General features: G+C 38.5%; 1 long non-coding RNA gene across 2 annotated transcripts in view; it reads right to left on the bottom strand.

Annotated features, from left to right (window-relative positions):
- Nucleotides 1–23,404, bottom strand: part of LOC139827150 (uncharacterized) — a 57,052-nt gene that overhangs the window by 10,181 nt on the left and 23,467 nt on the right. For both annotated transcript variants that reach the window (XR_011737401.1, XR_011737402.1), the window contains exon 2: nt 21,300–21,380. This is a non-coding gene — a long non-coding RNA (uncharacterized lncRNA). The remainder of the gene's footprint in view (nt 1–21,299; nt 21,381–23,404) is intronic.

Here is a 23,404-nt window from a genome sequence, read left to right as displayed (position 1 = left end):
GTATACACGTGCAATGAGAAAGCAGAAGAAATCCCAGCAGGGAATGTTCCAACAGCACACAAAACCATTTAAGGCTGAAATTTGCAGGCTTTTATCAACTGAAATGGCTCTGGGTTTTCAGTGATGTGATTATATTCCTAGATTTTAAAAGAAAATGGGGGGATGGGAAGAAAGAAGGAGAAATTTAACTTTCTTCTTAGTTCTGTGTCTGAATAATCTTTGTGTGTTGTATTCTTGTCCTCTTTTTCCTTCAGCTTACTGCACTTGTGTTTTATTTTTCTCTGTGCATTTTGTTTACTTTAGTGACGTAAACATCGAACACTAAAACATAGTTTTATTTGTGCTCTACTGGTTAAGGTTATTGGAACCCAGCTCGTCATGTAGCTCAGGCTCGTACAACACAATGACAGAATTCAGTATCTGGGAAATAAGTTGTTTTAATCCCGGAAAATGCACATATGTATTAAAATTAGCTCTCAAGATTTTTTCAACTGAATCTTTCTTATTTTCATATAATAATGTAAAATAAAAAGTGATCATAGAATGTCTTGTGTTGGAAGGGACCCACAAGGATCACTGAGCTCAACTCCACAGGACAACCCCACAGTTCACACCATGTGTCTGAGGACATTGTCCAGTCTCTTCTTGAACACTGTCAGGCTTGGGGCCGTGACACCTCCCTGGGGAGCCTGTTCCAGTGCTCCACCACCCTCTAGGTGAAGAACCTTTGCTAATGTCCAACCTAAACCTCCCTTGGCACATCTTCCTGCTGTTCCCTCATATTCTGTCATTGGGCACTAAAGAGAAGAGTTTGACACCTGCCCCTCCTACTCCCCTTGTGAGGAAGCTGTAGCCGCCATGAAGTCTCCCCTCAGTCTCCTCCAGGCTGAACAAACCAAGTGACTTCAGATGCTCCTCATATGGCTTGCTCTCCAAACTGTTCACCAATTTTGTAGCCCTAAAATGTTATGCTGTAAATGATGTTAAAAGAAAACCAAGACTTTTTACTGAATGCAGTTTGTGTGGTTCATGTGTTCTGTTCTGTGCAGCGCTTACTTTAATATACTCATTCTACTGTTTGGATATGTCCTGCTAATACAGTACAATCTAGCCTTGACAGCTGCAGAGACATTCAGTTTATAATGATTTAGCAAAAATAAAAGATTCTGAACATAATTTTCCTGACTCAATTCCCTCATTTTTCCATAACATTAAATAGGTGAAGGGGAAATCTTCCAAGACAGTCTAGGATTAATGCACACACTCACTGATAAATAATATAGTTTCTTTTCTTGTTGTTCTGCTAAACTTCAGTGCAACTAAGTCCCTGCCATGAATTGCTCACCTACTCTTGTGTGACTGATCCCCAGACCGTTTCCTGCCAAGATCTGATCTTAGCTGATGAACTGTCTGTAGTGCAAGTCTGATGAGGAGCGGCTGAGGGAACTGAGGTTGTTTAACCTGGAGAAAAGGAGGTTGAGGGGAGACCTTATTGCTGTCTACAACTACCTGAAAGGAGGTTGTAGTGAAATAGGTGTTGGTCTCGTCTCCCAAGTCAGAAGTGCTAAGACAAGAGGAAATAGCCTCAAGCTGCACCACGGGAAGTTTGGATTGGATATTAGGGAAAATCTCCACACCAAAAGGGTTGTCTGTCATTGGAACAGGCTGACCAGGGAAGTGGTTGAGTCACCATCCCTGGAGGTGTTTAAAAGACATGTAGATGCGATGCTTGGGGACACAGCTTAGTGGTGGGCGTGGCAGTTAATGGTTGGACTTGATTATCTTAAGGGACTTTTCCAACCTAAATTATTCTATGATTTTTTAAAGTTTTCTTTGACACTTGCAAGCTTAAGCATACCAACTGCATTTATACAATCTCTTGCCATCTCTAATGATTTACGAGAGAAATTTCAGAAGGAGGGGTATTTTGTTCTGTATTTTTGTTTGCTTTTATTGACCTATTTCTTACCCCTTGGCCTGACAAAGAATTTGCTGAAAGATTTATATTGGTGTTAGCATTAACATAATATATATATTAACAACAATATCAAGCAGAATTAACCAGCCATCCATAAATGCCCACTGATGTCACAATATCTACCTGTTAAATTGTATGAAGATAACAACAGATTATGAAAAAATTAAAAAAAATTCTTCAGTAGCTGTTGAAATTAGCGTGTAATATCTCTGCACTAACATGTACAGCAGAAATACAACAGCTGACACTTGGAGTGGCAATTAAAAGTCACTAAAAAGAGAGTATTCTGTATTTTAATAATCATACTTATGATGGAAACCAAAATACTGCCATGAAACTAGAATTTCTGAGACTATGTTGTTTGGTATTTCAGTATCCAGTAATAACACCCCATAATTCGCTCCAAGCCATGCAATTACTGAAAGTGTCCATTCTATTTCTACCACTGTGAGGGAAACAGACAAAATGTGGGGCTGGCCCTGTGTGTTACACCTCGGTGGGCAGCTCAGAAACCCCAGACAGGACTGTGGGAGTCGCTAGTGCTCCTGTAGCTGCTCTGGAGCAAAGCATCTGCACATGGCATGGTGTGCCCACCCTAGACCTGCAGGCACTGAAATTCTGGTGTCACCAGCCCTGGGACAGCCTTCTTGGATCACCCAGGGCTGCACATCTGCCTGGGTGAGGACTGACAGGCTCCTAGCAGTCTGCCTGTGAACCACAAACCCCAGCTTTAGGATGCTGCTGTCTTTGGGGAAATTTACCAAGATTTCCCATCAGCAGCTGCCTTGACTTTACCTGATACAAATGGAACACTCAGGGTTTACATCTATCGTTCTAAGTGGGTCTGATCACTTGTTACACAGGAAAAACAATCTTATGCTCTATAGAGTTTGGACTGGTGGCAAGAAACAGAAAAAGAATCAGAATGAAAGAGAATTTTAGTCAAAATGGGCAGAAATGAAGCAAAGAAACAAGCTAACAAAATGTGCACAAACCTTGCAGCATTTGAATCAGGGGAAAGCCTCTGAATGACTGGAGGGTTTAACAGTGAAATGAGAAACTACAGAGAATGGAGGGTGCATCAGTAGATTTAAAACAGGCCAAGGAAGGTTGAAGGTAAATCAAGTTGAGCTTCTGCATTTTGGCTCAAGATAATAGTGGATCCATGAATCTTCCAATGTTCAAAAGGAAGATTTCAGCAAATTACTAAAAGTTAAAGAAAAAGACTGAATAGTGTGCAAAGAGGGCATGGAGGAGAGTCACTAACACACAACAGGCTCTGATAGTCAGTAGAGTCCTGGGGATGATTGATGAGAGCAACCGAGTCTTGGTACCAGCAAGGGAGTCAGCACTTAATTAGCTGGGCTTTCCTTGTGGGATTTGATTTGCATTGCTGTATATTTAATAGCTGTCAGTGGATTTGCAGTCACAGAGTCAGAGTCAGTCTGGGATGAGGATGAAAGAGAAAGTAGAAGATTATAGGGGAGCAAGCTGGCCAAGACCCAAGTAAGAAGCTACAGACCAGGGAATGACAGACAAAGAGGGGAAGAGTCAGTGATAGAGGAACCCAGAGGAAAGATTCCTTCAGGAAGTGCTCAGGGTATCAGATAACAGAAAGCAAGCATAAGGGGAACATGGTCGATGATGTCGCTGATTTACATATTCTCATGGCACTAGCTATTTGAAAGAAGTATCTCAAGGAAAAGTCTCCTGGAAATATCTTTCATTTTTCAAAGAGAATTCATATGTACAAAAGTACCTACAAGGGTCTGGATTTGTCTGCAAAAAAAAGTTGAATTTAATGTGTGAATCAGATGCTACCATGCCTGGGAATGCAATAGGATAAGGCCAGACCAGGGCCCAGATGCAGCAACGGGATAACTGAATGCTTGAGAGCTTTATAGAAAAAGTAACTGCAATTAAGTAAGAGGAGCTCCTTCCAGGAAGTGGTAAACATGATCATCCGTCTGTTAAGTCAGGTTGAATTCATGTGTGTACACCTTGCATGACTAGCTCCTTCTTAAATTTTCCTTTATCACACAACAGCCTTAAAAATAACAGTATTTTCTCAATTAAACACTGAATCAGTCATTGAAGTGTAACAGGGAAAAGATCCAACAGTACATAAACTCCTGTTATCTTGAGTTCTTTTCAAATATCCATAAGCACTAAGATAGTTATTGCACAATCACTACTTCAGTCAGTTGCTACAGGACCACGATTAAAACTATACATACATTACAATTCTATTTTTTATGTTAGACCTAAAGGGAACAAGTTTGCATGTAATTTGCTGATTTTTAAAATAAAACTTATGTCCTTGGCATAAACCTTTCAGCATTTAAACTGAGATTTCCTTTCATTGATGTACTACATTGCTGAAAAAAGGTAGTTGTGGGTTGTTTATTTTTGTTTGTTTGTTTGTTTACTGTTTTGTTTTGTTAGAGAGAAATGGAAAGTATGAACATGAAAATACCTAGCCTGCTTTTGCACAGAACTGCATCTCATACAAAGCAAAGCATATCTGCTCTCTGACCAGCATGCTGTATATAAAACTTCAGCCCAAGTACTCTTTTAAGCATGAATTATGCACCTGTAAAGCAGGAACTTTTATTGCAATCAAACCATGAAAGAGGTAAATGTTTTAAGAAGGAAAATTTATCACCCTGTTCAAAGCATGTTGCTGTATAAGCTGTGCTGTGACCATAGAATTCAGGAGTGACACAGAGACACAACCCCAACCGCCTGACAGAAGTATACTACACTTGGGAGACTTCAAAAGGAAAAATGTTTTCAATAAGTTCCTTAAGGCTTTCATATTTGCTCTTTAACAATCCTTATTTTCCAAAATGGTTTTTGGAGCAATTAAGTCTCAAATGCTGTGAGGGCAGTCTGTTAAGCTTGGAAGAGACCATCTTCTTAAGTCACTACAAGTGGTGAAAGAGTTTCTGTCAAATATTTTAAATCAAAAAGATTGAATTAAAAAAAAAAAATATTGCAAAATCTTTAAAGATGCCAAGAAAAGGAAAAGAAAAGAAAAGAAAAGAAAAGAAAAGAAAAGAAAAGAAAAGAAAAGAAAAGAAGAGAAAAGAGAAAAGAAGAGAAAAGAAGAGAAAAGAAGAGAAAAGAAGAGAAAAGAAGAGAAAAGAAGAGAAAAGAAGAGAAAAGAAAAGAAAAGAAAAGAAAAGAAAAGAAAAGAAAAGAAAAGAAAAGAAAAGAAAAGAAAAGAAAAGAAAAGAAAAGAAAAGAAAAGAAAAGAAAAGAAAAGAAGTTTGAGAAATGAAGGAAGAAGTCAAATATCTTGCACTAGCCATAACTCTCAATGAAGATCTTTCTAATCATAACTTAAGACTCTGCAATGTAAACGTCCCCTTGGCTACTTGGTACAGAGAAACAGGCACTTCTTGGGCACAAGCACTGCCACTTGACCTGCTTTAATCATCTACTTTAGGCTGAAGTTAACCACTCCTTGTAAATGCCAGCCGTAGAATTACAGAATCATGGAATATCCTGAGTTGGAAGAGACTCATGAGAATGGTCCAGTCTAACTCCTGACTCCACACAGGGCAACCTAAATGTTAACAAACTAAGAGTGTTGCCCAAATACCGACAAGCTAGGGACCATGACCAGTTGCCTGTTCCAGTGGTTGATCACTCTCTCAGTGAAGAGCTATTTCCTAATATCCAATTAGAACTTCCTCTGGAGCAGCTTTAAGCCTTTCCCTTGAGTCCCATCACCAGATACCAGAGAGCAGAGATCAGCACCTCCCTCTCTGATACCCTCGTGAGGAAGTTGTTGAGAGCAATGAAGTCATCCCTTTGTCTCCTCTAAGCTGAACAAACCCAATATCCTCAGCCACTCCTTATAAGTCATGCATTCTAGTTCTTTTGCCTTTGTTGCTCTCCTTAGGATGCATTATAATATTTTTATATCCTTCCTATATTGTGAAGCCTGAAACTGCAGACAGTATTTGAGGTGTGACCTCACCAATCCTGACTATAGTGGAACAATCTCTTGTTTCAACTGATTTCTCATGTTGATTATAATGGGATTCTAGAATGCTAGCTTGGACACTAGGATGAAGGCATTTGCCCTTCAGACATCTCCATTGGGAGAGAAGAATCCTGCCCTTACAGTCCATTTCAAAAAACTGCTGTAGTAAGGATGGACTCCTAAAGAGGGCATCCACAGGCCAGCATTCAAAGTGAAACCCCTTGGAATGGACTACCATTTGAAAGTGAAAATAGTCACTGCTCATACCTCTTATCTGTCTGCTGCTTTGAAAAATCCATTCAAGTAAATCTGCGGGACTCCCTTGCATGTAGACATGATTAGTCAGGTGGGCAAGAAAAAAATTGCTTGCAGAGTGCAAGGTTGCAAAAACATAGGTCTGAGCAGCCAAAACATTAGAGGTCAGAATGAATTCCCTCCTTTTACCTAAAGACCACAGAGGAAGCCAAATAAAGCATGGAGACTTGGAATGACTCAGTGATGACATCCACAAGTCAGGCTCCTCTTAGCTGACAGTCAAACTCTTACTAGTGGTAGCTAAGAATAATGGATATGCATATGTACAATAAACTTATCATTTTCAACAACTATTTTAAAGTCTGAAGTGGCACTTAAATGGCAGAGTAACAAAATGATGTATTAAGTAAAAGCTTGGTTAGCTGGCATAATTCCGAGAATGTACTAAGGTAAAATTTTTGATTTGAGGTATTAGTAGGTGATAATTTTAAAAAATATTTGTGTTATACATTTTTTCACATCTTCTGAATAAAGAGAAGGCCAAGCTATCACAAAAAAGGAGTATTAAATTCAAATTCCACTGTAAAGTAAAGCTGTTTGGCTTATGCTGTCACATAAGGTTACACTTCTGACAAACCAATATGTCTGGATTTGTTCAGAGAGCAAACAAGAAGTGCTGTGCATTTCTGAGAGCTAAGTAATTACTAAAAGGCTCTCAAAACAGCTAATGGGTTTTAGGAGAACTGACTGAGATTCATCGATCTTGATGCTGGAAGAGATTGCCGGGATCACCTAGACTTGTGGCCCCATGTGCCACACAGAAGGGAGTCTAAACCAGCTGTCTATGTAATAAAGTATTACATTGAAAACTTCCATTGGAATGAACTTTGTCAAAATAAAGGCAGTCTAAATTAAAAGGATTTAATTCTGCCTAATAAGTGTTGATAGAAAGCAATATATGAATCAGAAATCCTCCCACATATGGGAAACCATCATCTCACCCACATGTTCTCCCTCAAGTTTGTCTCTAAAAACAGTGCTGTTACAGCAGGTCTTGAAGAGAAGCTGAATCAAAGAACTGAATTGGGAAGAAGTGTCTGGAGAATGATAGTATCCTTGACAATAAAATGTGTGGTCCTCAGACCCCTGGAAATGAACCATAGACATTCTCTCGATTAGATTGGCAAAAACTGCTTCTGCTGAAGGTTCATGTCTGTACAGAATGCCAAAAATGCACACTAATAAAATCAACCATCTCAATAACTCTGCACATACCCTCTTATTGCAATGCAATATCTAAGTGCTTTTTGGCAGATGATGAACGAGCTTTTGTCATGCCTTAAAATTAAGCCTATTTTACAACTGAGAAAAATAAGAACCCAGATACAATTTACTGAGATTTAGGGGCTGTGCCAGAAGTGTATTTGGGGATGAGAGTCCTCCTCCACATATTCCTGGGCTACTGCCCAAACATAATACAAGCTCTCTTCTCTTCTCTTCTCTTCTCTTCTCTTCTCTTCTCTTCTCTTCTCTTCTCTTCTCTTCTCTTCTCTTCTCTTCTCTTCTCTTCTCTTCTCTTCTCTTCTCTTCTCTTCTCTTCTCTTCTCTTCTCTTCTCTTCTCTTCTCTTCTCTTCTCTCCTCTCCTCTCCTCTCCTCTCCTCTCCTCTCCTCTCCTCTCCTCTCCTCTCCTCTCCTCTCCTCTCCTCTCCTCTCCTCTCCTCTCCTCTCCTCTCCTCTCCTCTCCTCTCCTCTCCTCTCCTCTCCTCTCCTCTCCTCTCCTCTCCTCTCCTCTCCTCTCCTCTCCTCTCCTCTCCTCTCTCCTCCCCTCCCCTCCCCTCCCCTCCCGTCCCCTCCCCTCCCCTCCCCTCCCCTCCCCTCCCCTCCCCTCTCCTCTCCTCTCCTCTCCTCTCCTCTCCTCTCCTCTCCTCTCCTCTCCTCTCCTCTCCTCTCCTCTCCTCTCCTCTCCTCTCCTCTCCTCTCCTCTCCTCTCCTCTCCTCTCCTCTCCTCTCCTCTCCTCAATCTGCAGTATCAAATGCAAATAGTTTTAAATATTAAAACATATAAATACAAAGAGTTTATACTTTCCGCAGTTGGACACTACCTTAATGATTAAGAACTCCATTCAGAGTATCTGCATTTGCAGATATACCTAAATTAGGCCTGTGCTGTATAATAGATGATGTGTTGTGAGACCTAATTCATTTGCCCAGACCTTGGATAGAATTAGGATTTGAATTTTCTTCTAGTCCAGACTTGATGGACCAGAACTGCTCACTATTTATTTAATTAAATTAATGTCTACCTTTCTTGAACTAAACCAGGAAGCAATTGTTTAGGTTTTTATAAAAGTTCCTAAAAATCAGACTAAACAAGACTATTTTTATTAGATTTATTTCTCTCTGTTTCCTCCGCTTACTTGCTAGCTTGCACATGTGAATCTGTTGTCTGTAAAAAAATATTTTTATGGTCATCTTGCTTGCCATGTTTCTAATATTGCTTGGGTGACTAATGGCTCCTGGACAGGAGACTGGGAAACAGTGCTTTTGGTTTCTGTTTAAAAGTTTCTGAGATGGTATTGTACTTCCTTCCCTACAACATGAGCACTAATATGACTTAATAAATCCATAGGCACAGATAACTTCCAAATGCACTGATTTACCCTCAGTAAAACCACATTCTGCTCTTGTAGCTCCAAGCTTATGTAGACCACTTGCTTGAAGCTGTCATTCTTTTCTGTACTGTGTCATGTTCCAATTCCTGTGCATGCAGAAACTGGGAGCCCAAGGGGCATGCATTCATTCAAAACATGCCTCTACAGTGCAGAATCTGGGAGAGCTTCTCGTCTTGGCTGGGTCTGGTTTCATACAAGCTATGGGCTGACTTGTGAACTGGAATGAAGCTCAGTGTACTCCCAAGAAGAGGTGGTTTGCAAGCTGCGGAGGAGCTACGGTCCACACCATCAAATCCCCGGTCTGAATGATCAGGGGACCAGTATCCCAGAGGCAGCATATCACACACTTGGAGGTCAGTCTTGCAGTCTAAACATTTTGTGGAAGGACTAAGCAAAACAGTCAGTTTCTCTTTTTCTTCTGCAGATGCTTTCCTTGTCTTCTCCTCCTTTTCCCAGAGGATGGTTGCATGCACACCTGTGGTTCTTAGTTTTGGTGAGTGACAGGTTCAGAAGGCTACTGGTCATTTTAAGAATGGCAAATTTTGTATTGAGGTAAATTGAGAAGTTATTTTTTTCCCTAGTGCCTTGCATTGCAAACTCATGCCGTGGAAAGGCTGGTGTCAGCAGAACAAGACTGTGTGAATGTTAAAGTTAATAAAAAACCAGCACCAGATACAGAAATTCTGTGCTAACAGCTGATGCTTGAACACCACTGGTGAAGCCTCACTGCTGCAACTAGGGGCACTTAAGCAGATCCTGGACAAAAGCCTGGTGAACATTACAGGTCTTCTCAAAAAGAGTTCTCCAGAGGTGATACACCTACATTCCTTACAACTTCTTGTGGATTCTGTAGCTTAAATTTGTTTTGTGGTCATTTTGGTAGCAGGACATTTTTTTCACTGATCTTTTAAATCACCTGAATAAGTAAACAAATACTGTCTGTTAGGTGAAAAAATGAAGTGTTGTTATTTCAGAGTGGTGGAAGGAAAAGGAAGTTCCGAACAAAGTTTCAGGTGTCTTTAGTCATGTTGCAAAAATGCATTGATTTGCTGCCAAGGCAGGCTGACCTTTAACACTGCCTTGGTGTCCTCCAGAAGATTCTGCAGTCTGTGGCTGACTATCGAGGTAAGCTGTTGCTTTTTATGCTTTATATTCCTAGTGAAAAAAAAAAAAAAAGTGTAAAATTTGAAACAAATAGCTAAAATTTCTGAGCTGCCCACCTGTTCCATGTAAGTATCCTACATACATCCTAGAGACTGAGAACAGCTGCTGAATATGTATTTTGCATAGGACTCAAAAACTAAGGTCAAAAAATGCTGAACTTAGTCTTGGCACTTCAATTTAAAAATGGTCACTCTTTACATGGCTGAGAAATTTTTGTTTTATTGGCATTTGACTTTTAGCAGTATGCATTTATTTAAAAAATATTCTAGCAAGACCCAGGTCATGGATATTACAGGTCTGGTACTGTCCCATTGCATCTGTTGGAATCAAAAGGGTTCAGCAATTTGCATGCTCATATCAAAAAAACAATAAGAACAAACCATTTGGATTTGTTTGTTTGTTCACTGTATTCATAGACTACTCTCAACTATCAAAAAAGGTTTTCACTACATTGGAGATATAACTGACTACCCATAAAACATAATATTAAACATCCAGTCCATATAAATACTCTTAAGACTAAGCTGCTACATTCCAAACTGATCTCTTTACTCTGATTTCTTCCAGCTTTAACTGGGAATTCTTGGAACTGCCAAATGTAGTGATAAAACTATATTTACTTTAAAACATTTAACTATTGAAACTAGAACCAGCTAAAATTTCAGCATAACGTATTGAGCCAAACAAAGCTAGTTTTTTTTTTCTAAAAGTAATAATTAAATTACTGCTTTGAATGATGACCAACAGGGTAAAGGAGCGCCATTAGGTTAAAAGTCCTCTTTCTGAGATAAGCAGGGTCAGTATATTTTCATAAGGTTACTGCATATCTGTTGGGAATGAGGTCTAAACAGTTTTTAAATAGATCATGGGTTTTTTTCATACAAAATTTCCATGGATTGTACTTTCATTTGTCAACAATGTAATATTATCTTCTCTATCACAGCATTGTTTGGTAATTTCTTATATTATTCTGGTTAAAATAAATAACTGCAGATCAGGATTTCCACATTAGTTTAATTTTTTATGTCCATATTTGCAAAGCTTCAGTCCTCCGAAATATGCTCTGCTGTATGTATTACATACGTATTGCATATGTATAAGCATCTGTACAAAACCCCTTTGCAAATGTGGGAGATTTTTACATTTTAAGCTGATTAGTAGAATACTTCCTCTCCCCTAGTACATCTCTATATTTTTCCTTAACACAGGATAACTGTATGGAAGCAAAAGACATGTTGGTAAAGGGCTCAAATTCCTGACTGACACGATGACCAAATGTTTCTCAGACTTGCCTGCAAGGATATTTACTGTCAAATTACTCAAGTGCAAGACAGTATGATGAACAACATGTCCTTTAAAAAGAGTGTTTATAGTAGCCAAACATTGACTTTGGAGCATAGAACTATTGATTCTCTTACTAGTGCTAAAAGAATGAAAGTAAGAAGTAATGTAGGAGAAGTTTATTGTGACTCCTTTCATGAGGGCCAAACTTGAAGGTGCAGAGTTCTTCTTGTACTTCTAATCAAAGTTAAAGCTTGAAAATACGAGACCTCCTCACTCCTACAACTTTTGCCAGTTCTCACTTTCTCCTAGCAAAGGCAGATGACTGCTACTTCAGCCAGAAGTCCCTCAAAACATCTGTTTCAGGTAGATTAATGAGAGTCAGCATAACCTGATTCATGTCAAAAAAATAAACCCTTACTTACATATAAAAATTGCATTTATCGGTTTTGAAAGAAAGCATTCTTCCTCCTCACACTCTGATGGTTTTTCTCTGTTTGGGCTGGGATGCTTCAATACCTAAGGACAACTCCTGAAAAAGATGCCCTGCAACTAGTTGCTGGTGCTTACATACTGCTTTCCCACATACATAGCCACATTTTCTGTCCCTTTCAGCAGACACTAATTTTAAGGAGCTTTTTTTTTTTGCCTTTTTTTTTTTTTTTGCCTTTTTTTTTTTTTTTTTAACAAAATGTTAAAAATTGTCTTCCAAGAGGATGAACTGGGAGGATCACATTTGCAGCAGTTATCTTCAAGTGACTGAAAAATGTCTTCCCCAGCACTTAGTTACCAGAAATTTGAGCACGCTGGCAGAGGCTGCAGCTGTTGGACTCTCAATTATTTTCTGTCTTATCTCCCTGGTTTTAACTGTGCGTCTACAGTGAAATTGAGTCTGAGGAATAATAGGATGTGCACTGGGAGCATCTGACTTGTGTCGAGTGTGAGGTGAACCAGAGCTCCTGTAAACCTCCCAACAGCCTGGGGCAAGGTTAAGGAGGGAGGGAGGCACTTAGTGAAGATTCTGTCCCTCTCCTTGACCGCTCTATTTACAACAACTTGAAAAAAAGACCTACAGCTTGCTCCTGATTAGGCAAACTCGGTAGAGAGAAAAATAATGACTGTCTATGAAGTACCTATGACTGTTTGCTTTTCTTTTATGAACAAGACTGTATCATAGTGTTTTTAGCTGCTCAGTTAAAGTATGAGTAAGGTCAGGTTGTTTTCGTTTGAGAAATTTTGCTTTAAAATGATAATTTTCTGCTTCCTTTCTGGCTTTATGATCTTAATTTGTTCTTGTGCAAAATTTATCTGTTTCCTTAAGTAGCAGTTACATTTTATATTTGAAATAAAATGTTTCAATTGATAATGTTTATATTTGAAATGTTCCTGTAAGCATAAGAAAAAAAAAAGCTTGAAACCTAATTAGCTTCATTATGAGGAAAACACTCTCAGACATAGACGGACTTAAGCTGTGTGCACAGCCAAACCTCTCTTCCCCCCTGTAGAAATCCCACAGTTACAAAAAGCTCAGATGTTTTGTCTAGGCCTACTTTTCCTTCAGGATTTTTAAGGAAATTAGTATCTTTTAGTTGTGTGAGTTATGTCTCCACAGTGCAGCTCTGAGGAGCTTGATGCAGAGTTAGCGATACACATCACCAGGGCTCATTAGTCCAGTGACAAATACAGTGTATTAGATGGAAAAGGATGCTTTGATAAAAACAGCTACATCATTCTGATACCCCTAATCAGCAGTCACTTGGGTTCCTACATTTAAAAAAATTATCCTGGATACACACACACACACACACATACTCACACATCTATATATGCATATTATGTATATATACATACATATTCATATGTATATTTAAGTTACAATTCCTTTCATTTATTTAAAGGTAAAATAAGATCACTGCTGAAATGGAAATTAAGTTTCTTTTGTGATGACAAGAACTTTACTCCACTAAAATAAATACATTTATGTTAGATACATCCTTTACCATACAGTAGCACTCGCATAACTGTTTACATGATTTGGCCCTTAACTTTTGTAGCTTAGAACAGTTTCATGAATTTCAAGTTCAATACCCTATCAACAGCAGTGCAAAATGCATAAATAAAAAAATGAAAACAAAGTAAAAGCAGTAGTTGTAATAAAGTTTGTTCTGAATTTTAATTCAAATTTATAAAACTGTCGGTGCTGAAATGATTTTACAAACACTCAACACACTTTCATGCATACAGTAAAACATTAAAAAACTCCAAACCCATCTCTGATGTAAATCAGTGCCTGAACTCATCTATCCTGCTGCTAGGCACTTTGTCATCCTTCAGTGGAACATTTTGAATATCAACTATATTCTTCTTGCAATGGGTAATCTAATTAAGATGTATAACATAGCAGCCAGAACCATAGCATTGCTCCGTGTAAATATATATCCTCATTTCCAGGGGTGGTGAGATCTCACAATTCTTCTAGTAAGATTAGTATTATGTTAAATTATATTATTTTACTATTATCTCCTATCTTATTATTAAGGTGCTGCATTCCCTGCCACAGCCGTGTGCATACAGTTCACTGTTGGTTCCCTGGAGTATCATTTTGAACTAAATGTGAGCACTATACTTTTTACAGTAAACACTTAACAGTATAAATTTTTAATTGGTGGTATAAGAAGAATGGATTTATCTTAACTAAGACTTTGGTTATCTGTGTGAAGATTCTTCAACATAAAATAAAATCCCTGTTTCCAGCATTGTTCAGCTTTGTACTTTGCCTCTAATTAACATCTGAATCAGTCAGATTTCGTCAACCAGCTCTGTACAGCAGCCAATAAACTAGCAAGGGCAAATCTGGTTCAGATGACTCATTTTTGGAAGTTTCATCCAGAACCGTAATAAGAAAGATGAAATAATCAGCTGAAATATAGTCAAAGCTGTAGATTTAAACAATAAAAGTTGGGAACAAGCCTGGATGTAAGTAAAGACAAACCTTCTTGGGAAAAGTAAATTGTTTCTGAAATGGCCAGATGAATGTAAAGAGCCAACAAAATGCAGGCTTGTAGCTTAGTGCTTGTGGTGGAAAACAAGCTGGTGTTTTACATGGATAGGGAGGGGAAGAACATGATGTGAATTTAAGCAATTCTGTTCCGGCTGGGAGATAACTAGAAACTCACTCGGATGAAGTACCTCGTAAAAAAAAAAACCTTTAAAAAGTCAATTCTTACGTGAGATTTCCAGGCCGGGGACGAGGATGAGAATTTATTGTGAACCCATCCATCTGGTGCAGAAATGGAGTAAGTGTGTGACAGTTTTGCTGCTGAGCAGATTATATTTTGGCTGACCAACGTGATGGTAATGAGGAATTTCTGAAGAACCAACACGTACTTCTATCGACTGGCAAAAAAACACCCCTTGGCAATGGAATGGATCTGTGAGGCCTTTGGATTCACCCTTCAAATTCAATGTCATGAAAAAAAATTGAGCTTGATCTTTCCCAGCTGTCTAGCAGCTGAGTTTTTGGTTTAGGCAGAGCATAGTCAAGATAATCCACTAAAGCCTGGTATGGTCACTGTTCTCCTGTGGGGAAGACCAGAAAGTTGTTGTGGGTTATAGAGATGGCTCATAACTCCGATTTTGCCCATTTAAGCTCCCTAACATATTAAAATTGATGGGCTTATCAGCAGGTGCATTTCCTAACATTTTTAGCTAAAAACGATATAGTCTGTTTTCATACCACTCATTATGAATACAGTATATTATAAAAATCATGATGGATTATCCTCGCTGAATACAAAATTAATTTCCCTGACCTTATTCACATTGATTAGATCTGGTCTTAAATTAAAAGACCAGAATCTCACACTGGAGAGTTCTCACTGTGAACGTTCTCTAATATTCAGGTTTTATCTGCCCAGTCCCACGCAGGTTTAATTTCTCATTTTAAGGGTTTTAGTTTCCATTTCCTCATTTGCACCAGCAGCGATGGACTCCGTGGATTATTTTATCACTGAGACCTCTCATGCTGGCAGACACTGCATTGTCACTGTCCAGGTGTGAAGTCCACCATTACTATTTCATTGCCACTCACAACTGATTTGAAAAGACACTGACCAAAATCTCAGGTTGATGTCTGCCAGCTTTGAGGCAGCCACTGTAGATCTCCCTACCCCAATGGCACCAAGCAACTAAGTAATTACAACATATTAACTAGATCCCTCCCCAGATTAAATAGCTTCCACTTCACAGCCATGCTGCTAATCATGCACTGTCAAGCTCCCTTTTTGTGCTGAAGTATATGCAGTGAATTTATTGCATGAATTGGAAGAAAGAATTACAATTTGTCTCACAGTGAAGCTAATGTGAGGTCTTCTATCATGTCTAATCCTTTCACTCTCTGCCAAAGAGGTTTTTCTTTACACAGGTTCCCCTGGTGCAAATGGTTAACCATAAGCAAGCAAGAGCAAACAGCGGAAAGTATTACATGTTTCAATATCAGAAAAATATTTCAATGGTTCAGAGCGAGGCCCTCGCAAAAGCAGAAAGTGAGTGCCCATTTTTAACCCTAGCTTGATCTTCACTCTTCACATCCCATGGCCAGATCCTGATCTCAGTTCCAGAGATGTACCTGGACGACTCCAGTACCACGGAGGTGACCTACTATGACTCTGCTGGGGTGTTAGTACAGATTTATAGGCTTTTGCACCACACTGGTTAGAATTGTAATCTGCCTTATATTTGAGCAGTTGTGGAACCTGTAAGCAGTCAAAAGCTACATGACGCTGAATAAGGAGGATACATAAATATGACCCTTTTCTTATTTTCTGATTTTTAAAATCCATTCTTATAATCTTTTCTGCTGTTGTTGTTCTACATTTTTATTGCTAATGATTCTGAAGTATTTGTACATAAAATTAACCATCAATAAAATAATAACATAATGTCAAATGGTAGTAACCATTGCTTTTAACTGGCATCTCACTCCATACATATACACGTGTATTAAACTGACAGTTTGACAGTCTAAACCTATCCACATCAACACATATGTAATTTAATACAAATACTTGTGGCTATCAAAAGCACTTTTTAATGGCACACTAAAAAAAGGCTCGGTTGAAAGGAAAAGAGGAATCCAAACTCTCAAAAGAAGCAATTATATGAAAATTTGTATTGTAAATGCTTAATAAGCCATTTTTAGCTCACAAGGAGTCCCATTGCACTGCTACAACTCATAAACACTCAGAAAACACGGGATATGATACAGAGTTTCATCTCACCAAGTGGCTTCCAGTATGTGACTGGAATTTTTTCCCCTCAATCATTACATGAGGTTTTAGTAGTGAACAACCTATGTTTTAAAGGGGAGGAACACAAAACCTGTGTTCTATTGTAACAAACATCAAGAATTCCAAACAATTTGGCTCATCAATCAAAATATTCACATTTTCAAAAAAGAAGACTAATAAAAAAAAAAAGGAAAGACCTGCATCTAGCTTCTAGCTAAATAATCTTTTCACCTGGGGCTCATTAGTGCTGCGATTGTTTCTCTCTCCTGTTTCTAACTAATGCACTGCTGGGAGCCCAGACCAGGTGCTCCTTTCAGTGCTGTCTGCTCCCAGCAACTCTATCTGAGAACTCCATGTCTACTCACACCAGGCTCGTGTAACCTTTGGCTCTGTCCCACTAAATTAGAGCACCCTCCAACTCCACATTAGCAAATGGAATAATTAACAAGTAGCAAGTCAGCAATTTTTGAGTGCCTCAGTTATGTTTTGAAGGGTTTTATGGTTTTCTGCTTGTTTTGCTGTTGGTGGTGTGTTTTTTTGTTTGTTTGATTGGTTTTGTGTGTGTGTTTTTTCTTTTGTTTGTTTGTTTTTGTTTTTGTTTTTTTGCTGGTAACTGGTCACATTAACAGCTTATGGATTTCTAACGGGCTTATTCAATAAGTTAATAATTATTTCATTTTTTTTTCAGTGGTAGGCTGGTATTAGTCAAAACAAACAAACAAACAAACAAACAACAAAAACCCACCATTTCCATGATTTGGAATTTAAAAGCAAACCAATTCCCATCCTTTAGGCCACCAATGTGAATCTAGAGTAGTGCTATTCAACTGAAACTGCAAATAACTATACAGGTTTTAAAGCACTTAGCATGTCAAACAATAGAGGACTACTGTTGTACATACCATCAGTGAATCTGATGTCACCCTGAGCCATAGAACTTTGTCTGATTCGTTCCTTTATGCATATAATTTCAATTAGAGACCACAGAAACATTTGAAAAAATCTTTTCCAGTCTATTACCTTTCACTTTAGAGATTAACTTCTATTGATTTCTGAATGTCAGTCAAATAAGAAATGAAGTTTATGATTCTTCCCGGTTCTGCCTTAACTCACAGCAGAAATACACTGAGGGACCACTGAAAGCAGGTGATGGTTATTTGAGAAGGGACACACAGAGGATTTACAGATTGTGAGCTCCAGTAGACATCATTCCTTGGAGTTTCCACCACTGTATTGCATCATAAAGTGATTCTCTTGTTAAAACTGTGGTGCACATCAGCACTGCAGCTACAAGTTTAATTCTAGATGCTCCTTCATGTCTCACTGCTCACTAGTGTGTGAAGGTGTTCCAGTCTTAGATCTTCAGAGAAAAAAGCTTCTGGCAGATTGAAATTTATCATTGAGAGTTGCACAAATAGACACAAAAATAGTTGGACAGTCTACTGAGTGAATGAGCCATATAATCTACTTGAAGATATAAATGGGCAAGGAATTATATGGAGACAACCCTGGCAAATACTGACAGAGGCTGATCCTGTATTTTACCTTCTCATTGGCCTTGCTTCTTTCCATGTCCAACCCAAAGAGCTGGACCTAGAGCTCTGTTTAAAATCCCTACATGTAGATGTTGTGGAACAGCAGGATGTTTTGAACAAAATTTGATGGGAAAAAGTAATTGCTGTTATTAGGAAAAGATTAATTTACCTATAATTTCCTGAACTGAAGTGCACTGTAGACAATGACTTACATTTGTATTCTTATTGTAGTAATTTGGAATTTCAAGAAAAAATTCACAACAGATCTTCCTTATTTAAGAATTTGGAATCAGGATCATGATATATTGGTTGAAGCAGACACCTTTCAGTTTGTGCCCCTTTAGAAAAGAGCTAACTTTCTTTCATTATTGTATTTTTCCTAATATTTTAAAATACATCAAATAAAACTCCAATGAACTCTGATGAAAGGTTTTGTAAAACTAGTGTTAAAACTTTGATCTAGAAGAACACAAAATAGTGTTAAATTTGAGGTTATTTATCAGTTTTCAGAAATGAACGCTCATAGATACATACTGTCACAGGAACAGGCAAACATCAAACTGCATACTACCATCAGTATAATATTTTTGGGGTTGGTAACTGTGCTTGGCACCACTCTTAACTGCTATGTCTTCTTTATTGAATTACCTGATAAGAGATATTTTAAGGACACACAAATTATCATAATTGTTGAAATGTGGAATCAAAAATATTATTGTGGATTGCCAGAAAACGATAAAAAACTGTTTCAATTCACTTTTATATTGGATTTTGGATGTTCATAGAAGATTTTATATATATACATATATATTTATATATTGTCATACTCCAACCCAAAAAAGCAATCTGGTAGAGGCAACAGGCCATCAGGAGCACTGACAATAATTTATAAATGAAAAGTCATCACATAATATTGGGTTTAATAGTAAAAATGACCATGACTTGCATGTCTGAATGTATACTTAAATCCAGCTGTGTATCTAAATGGGGCAGAAAATTTCACTTCAGGACATATATCAAATCAAAATCACCTGGATGCCAAAATACTCTCAACTTGGGGCACTTCAGATCCAGACCCGGCTTCCAGCTTTCCAGCCAGAGCTCCTCATTCGACTTAAGTCTTGATTTTGTTTGCTTTTATGGATTTAAATGATATCACATACTTCCCATTCTTTCACCAAAGCTAGTGCATTGATGTGTTTCTTTACCTGCTAATCTGACACGGACTAAGCAAGTGCACAAGAAACACTTTTAACAGGGTTGCTCCAGATTTAGTTGTTAATTTCATCATGGTGTTACTTATTTTGTCTTCACCTTGCCTAGCAGGCCTCAGTTGTAACATATACCACTTGTTATACAAAGATCCTGCAGGTGATTTATGGAACTCAGCGTGTATTTTATTTAAGGAGAAAATCACAGCAGGGACAGATTTCGTGCTTGTATGTGGCCCTCTCTTAGTTCTCCTACTTGCTGCCTTGCAATAAACAGCACATGTGCAACTCAAATTATTTCTATGCTTTTACAAAATATTTGTAGTATTTATGTGCAGGAAAATGAGACCCCTGGGTACATTTTGGAGTTCATGTTTGTAAATTTGTGAAATTTCATCTCAGGTGACTGCCATAAAAACCACAAAAAATTATATTGAAAATTGTCTTAATGAAACATGCAAGAATGAACAAACAAAAAAGCTGCCAAGAAAAACTGATAGCGTTTGATACATTAGAAATCACAACTGCAAATCATTAGCATTTTTAACCAGACATTTTCCTGTGCAGCAGAGCCGAAAATGGAAATTAACATTCAGAAACATACCAAAAGCTAGTAGAATTGAACTCCTGCCACACTGAGGTTATTAAAGTTTAATATGTAGGGAAAGTACTGAGAAGGACTGAAATTACACGGCTGTGCGTGGCCAGAGACTTTTCCTGTACTGAGCAGAATGAGCACTAGTCCCCTTCAATCAGTGGGACTAATTGACTGAGTAAAGTGATCCCCAAGATGGATACCGGTATCTGCAGATGACAAAAAGTCAAACACAGGGAGATTAGAGGCCCCTGGGGTCTGTGGAAAGACGCTGACTAACCGTTGTGTCTTTAAGCAATCCATCTTTCTGGAGAAGTCTTGAAGGACACAAAGAAGGTGAACTTGGTTGCCTCTCGATGTGGAGTGACAACACGCAGCAGCCTCTGCTCAAGGTACAGTTGAAATTGCAGATGTAACTGGTCCTGAATAAGGGTTGCAATTTGTGAAGTAGGAAAGGGAGAAAAATCCCTTTGCTGCATATACAGTGTTGTGCAGTAATTGGAGGATGAGCTGTATCCCTCAAATTTGCCCAGCTCGAAGGACATCCAAGCTGCTCCTGCTCTGGCATCATGAAGACAGCACTAAGCAGAGAAGTGAGCCTGCAGTCCCTCCTGTAAAGGACAGATCCTGCTCACTGTAGGGACAGATAAGCTCTGCAGTGTTAGACAGCTGTAAGCATGCCCATACAACCCATAGTGATGGCCATGGATGACCCAATATGGGTCCAGAAGATTTCTCAACATCAGCAGGAGCAGGACGAAATTATCCTGGTGAATTAGTCAAGCCAGGCTTGAGAAATGCAAATCTTTACTCAGTTACACTACTATAAAATATAAATATATCTGAATTTACACCAGTCTGAGTAGAGAAGCTGTCCCAAGGTAACCGAAGCAGACCATAATATGAAAAATTGAGTTACCCTGAAATGTGTCAACCACCCCCATGTTTACACCATAGTAACCAAAATGATAGCAGCCAGTTGTCATAAAACTTCACCAGAGGACAGAGGAGACGACAATTCTGTGTTCTTGTCATCATTTCATCACTGTTGTGCATGTGTTCTGGGGAAACTGCAAAACCTGTACCTGTTTTATTCACTCACTGCACAGGCATGCCTTGGAGTACTCTAAGAATGCTGTAAGAAAAGGAATAGTAACCAGAACAGAAATAAAGCTGGGCTTGACAGCTGTGAGGAAAGTGCAGTGCTGGCAAGATTGATAAGGTGCTTTCTGGAAGCAGATTTTTTGAATATTTGTCCAGGAATTCATGATACCCAAAGGAGTGAACAAATAATATGAGAGAAAATAAAGGTGCAATATTCTTACCTCTTTAGTGCTTCTCAATGTGTTGTGTATTCTCTCTGGTCTTTGATGGTAGAAACTGGAGGACAGCCCACTTCTAGAGTGCTATTGGGAAATCATATAAAAGAGAAATCCCTCATGCTATAGATATAAACAAAATATATGTGTTATAGGATATGAATTGTTGTACAAATCACTCTGTACGTCTCAGGTAAATTAATTCTGCAACTATAAACTAAATCACATCCTGTAAGGGGGGGATCTAGCAGGGTGGGGAAATGGCTTTCTGCTGGAGTAAATTTGTGTGGCAATTTCTGTGAAGTGGGACTCAGAACTTAGAAGAATGCAGATTTCCATCTTTAAAAGCACATGTGCAAGCAGGGCAAATCTAACTTAAATGAAGTATTGCACGTAAACTTCATGTGGGTAGGCCAAACTAACTTCCAGAAATCTCATTTCAATTCGTGTGAGGAGTATTTTGAGTTATTAATAAAATTGCTGTATTCCCATAAACTGCTTATCTTGGACATCTCTGTTTTCCTCCTTATTCCCAGAAGAATGTCTGGAAATAAGCTGTAGGACTGGAAGTGCTGATTCGTTGGTGCTATAGGGACATAATTCTCAGGGGATGGATGCTGGGATTCTGCAACCTTTGCTCATGCTAGTAAATAGGACCATACTTCAAGTAAATTGCTGCTTGGCATGGACAAGCTTGGACAGTTTGCTGAGGCCAGTAGAAACACGGCAATGTGGCAGAAAGTAAAGTTGGGAAGACAGCTCACCCTCTCTGAGCAGCAAGGAATCTGACACACAGAGCCACAGTAGCTGTCACATAGGATCACAAATTTATATCCCATAAGATCTGTTTCCCACTGCTGTGAGGGTAGATGTTTCTGGGGCCTCATTTCTTCCAGTTATCATCTTCCTGGCCTGCACGCAAGTGCCAGAAGTACCCTGTCTGGATGGCAGTATTTTCAAGAATGCTGTTAGAGTACCTGAGCTCATTAGTCCCAAGGATTCACAGATATTTGGATTTCAAGCTGTCTCCTCACTGCAATGCTGAGAAGCAGTCTGTAGATTTTGTATCATTTCTGATTTATCTCTACTGGCAATCATGCATATTCATATTCAATGCAGAGTTCCTGCCATTGATGTATTAGGCAGAGGAAGAAATGGCTTCCCTCAGATGGTAAATGTCAACATTTTCAATAAAATCACTATTTGTCTTATACATACCAAATCCATCAAGTTTACAAAACTACTGCTATATTTTAGAGTCTCAGAATATAAATCTCTTAAAAATATGGAGGTTTTGAAAGGTCTGTAGTGAGCTTGGACCAAAGGTTTCTCAGTTAAATTCCTTTTTTTTTTTTCCTTTTTTCTTCTAAATGGGTTAGGTATTTTTGAGCTTCACAAATGAATTTTAAGATCCTTTTAAACTGAACTGGGCATGAAGAGCTGATTTGAGAAGTTATAGCTGCATCAGCATAAGGATTTAAGCTGATGTGGGAAGCTGACCTGGACAGTCAAACTAAAATTCCTCCAGAATACAAGAACTTTGGAAGTTTAGAACTTTACCCCCTTCTTATCAGAATCTGTTGAGAATTTAATTGGCATTATAATTATGGTTACTGTAGTATTTCACAGAAACATCAGATAAAACAAAATTACTGAAGAGATTTTTTTAATTATTTGCAAGTGCTTTGATCTTTTACACTCATAAGCTAACATAAATGAGCACTGTTCCTCTCTTTGCTTTGTTTATGTGTCTCAATTTATCTTTTAGTGAAGTAAGGTAAATGTTTCTCTGTTTTTAGCTGAGTAGGGATTTTTCCTTTAAAAAGATTCAATCCATCCTTACCAATTATTAGCGACATCTTGAAATGAGATTCTGCTAATTAATCAAAAACTTTTTGTGAGCTCAGACAAGCCAGCCCCAGCTGACCTTGAAAGTATATGAAAGCATAGAAGTAAAAACAAGAGTTTCTTGGCCAAAGAAAACATCTTTATTCTTTTAATAGGCATGGAGGAAAAGACTACTTACTGCAAAGGGCTCCACACAGCTGAACTCTTTTTCAGTTTTAGATGGACCAAATGAGGCCATGAAAAAAGAACATTTTTTTAAGTAT

Source organism: Patagioenas fasciata, chromosome 2 (genome assembly GCF_037038585.1).
Source record: "Patagioenas fasciata isolate bPatFas1 chromosome 2, bPatFas1.hap1, whole genome shotgun sequence".
In the NCBI taxonomy this organism is placed as follows: Eukaryota; Metazoa; Chordata; class Aves; order Columbiformes; family Columbidae; genus Patagioenas; species Patagioenas fasciata.
Note: the sequence above shows the minus strand (reverse complement) of the source record. Positions and strands in the feature narration are given on the sequence as shown.